This window comes from Vitis vinifera, chromosome 6, assembly GCF_030704535.1.
Source record: "Vitis vinifera cultivar Pinot Noir 40024 chromosome 6, ASM3070453v1".
Classification (NCBI taxonomy): Eukaryota; Viridiplantae; Streptophyta; class Magnoliopsida; order Vitales; family Vitaceae; genus Vitis; species Vitis vinifera.
In genome coordinates this window covers 11,278,814-11,281,538 of record NC_081810.1, presented here as the reverse complement: position 1 = coordinate 11,281,538, position 2,725 = coordinate 11,278,814, and positions in this window count along the sequence as shown.

Genomic DNA, 2,725 nt, shown 5'->3' with positions numbered 1-2,725 from the left:
ACCTGGAAAAGGTAGAATCCGTGCGACTATCGAAAAACTGTTCGGGTGACTACCGGAAATGGGTCCAATCAATGTGAGTACCGAAAAATGGTAGAATCCGGGCGACTACCCGTAAATGGTAGAATCCGTGCGAGTATCGAAAAACTGTTCGGGTGAGTACCGAAAAATGGTCCAATCAGTGTGACTACCGAAAAATGGTCGAATCCGTGCAAGTACCGGGAAAAGGTAGAATCCGTGCGAGTATCGAAAAACTGTTCGGGTGACTACCGGAAATGGGTCCAATCAATGTGAGAACCGAAAAATGGTAGAATCCGGGCGACTACCCGTAAATGGTAGAATCCGTGCGATTATCGAAAAACTGTTCGGGTGTGTACCGAAAAATGGTCCAATCAGTGTGAGTACCGAAAAATGTTCGAATCCGTGCGAGTACCTGGAAAAGGTAGAATCCGTGCGAGTATCGAAAAACTGTTCGGGTGACTACCGGAAATGGGTCCAATCAATGTGAGAACCGAAAAATGGTAGAATCCGGGCGACTACCCGTAAATGGTAGAATCCGTGCGATTATCGAAAAACTGTTCGGGTGTGTACCGAAAAATGGTCCAATCAGTGTGAGTACCGAAAAATGTTCGAATCCGTGCGAGTACCTGGAAAAGGTAGAATCCGTGCGACTATCGAAAAACTGTTCGGGTGACTACCGGAAATGGGTCCAATCAATGTGAGTACCGAAAAATGGTAGAATCCGGGCGACTACCCGTAAATGGTAGAATCCTTGCGATTATCGAAAAACTGTTCGGGTGAGTACCGAAAAATGGTCCAATCAGTGTGAGTACCGAAAACTGGTCGAATCCGTGCGAGTACCGGGAAAAGGTAGAATCCGTGCGAGTATCGAAAAACTGTTCGGGTGTGTACCGAAAAATGGTCCAATCAGTGTGAGTACCGAAAAATGTTCGAATCCGTGCGAGTACCTGGAAAAGGTAGAATCCGTGCGAGTATCGAAAAACTGTTCGGGTGACTACCGGAAATGGGTCCAATCAATGTGAGTACCGAAAAATGGTAGAATCCGGGCGACTACCCGTAAATGGTAGAATCCGTGCGAGTATCGAAAAACTGTTCGGGTGAGTACCGAAAAATGGTCCAATCAGTGTGACTACCGAAAACTGGTCGAATCCGTGCGAGTACCGGGAAAAGGTAGAATCCGTGCGAGTATCGAAAAACTGTTCGGGTGTGTACCGAAAAATGGTCCAATCAGTGTGAGTACCGAAAAATGTTCGAATCCGTGCAAGTACCTGGAAAAGGTAGAATCCGTGCGACTATCGAAAAACTGTTCGGGTGACTACCGGAAATGGGTCCAATCAATGTGAGTACCGAAAAATGGTAGAATCCGGGCGACTACCCGTAAATGGTAGAATCCGTGCGAGTATCGAAAAACTGTTCGGGTGAGTACCGAAAAATGGTCCAATCAGTGTGACTACCGAAAAATGGTCGAATCCGTGCAAGTACCGGGAAAAGGTAGAATCCGTGCGAGTATCGAAAAACTGTTCGGGTGACTACCGGAAATGGGTCCAATCAATGTGAGAACCGAAAAATGGTAGAATCCGGGCGACTACCCGTAAATGGTAGAATCCGTGCGATTATCGAAAAACTGTTCGGGTGTGTACCGAAAAATGGTCCAATCAGTGTGAGTACCGAAAAATGTTCGAATCCGTGCGAGTACCTGGAAAAGGTAGAATCCGTGCGAGTATCGAAAAACTGTTCGGGTGACTACCGGAAATGGGTCCAATCAATGTGAGAACCGAAAAATGGTAGAATCCGGGCGACTACCCGTAAATGGTAGAATCCGTGCGATTATCGAAAAACTGTTCGGGTGTGTACCGAAAAATGGTCCAATCAGTGTGAGTACCGAAAAATGTTCGAATCCGTGCAAGTACCTGGAAAAGGTAGAATCCGTGCGACTATCGAAAAACTGTTCGGGTGACTACCGGAAATGGGTCCAATCAATGTGAGAACCGAAAAATGGTAGAATCCGGGCGACTACCCGTAAATGGTAGAATCCGTGCGATTATCGAAAAACTGTTCGGGTGTGTACCGAAAAATGGTCCAATCAGTGTGAGTACCGAAAAATGTTCGAATCCGTGCGAGTACCTGGAAAAGGTAGAATCCGTGCGACTATCGAAAAACTGTTCGGGTGACTACCGGAAATGGGTCCAATCAATGTGAGTACCGAAAAATGGTAGAATCCGGGCGACTACCCGTAAATGGTAGAATCCGTGCGAGTATCGAAAAACTGTTCGGGTGAGTACCGAAAAATGGTCCAATCAGTGTGACTACCGAAAACTGGTCGAATCCGTGCGAGTACCGGGAAAAGGTAGAATCCGTGCGAGTATCGAAAAACTGTTCGGGTGTGTACCGAAAAATGGTCCAATCAGTGTGAGTACCGAAAAATGTTCGAATCCGTGCAAGTACCTGGAAAAGGTAGAATCCGTGCGACTATCGAAAAACTGTTCGGGTGACTACCGGAAATGGGTCCAATCAATGTGAGTACCGAAAAATGGTAGAATCCGGGCGACTACCCGTAAATGGTAGAATCCGTGCGAGTATCGAAAAACTGTTCGGGTGAGTACCGAAAAATGGTCCAATCAGTGTGACTACCGAAAAATGGTCGAATCCGTGCAAGTACCGGGAAAAGGTAGAATCCGTGCGAGTATCGAAAAACTGTTCGGGTGAC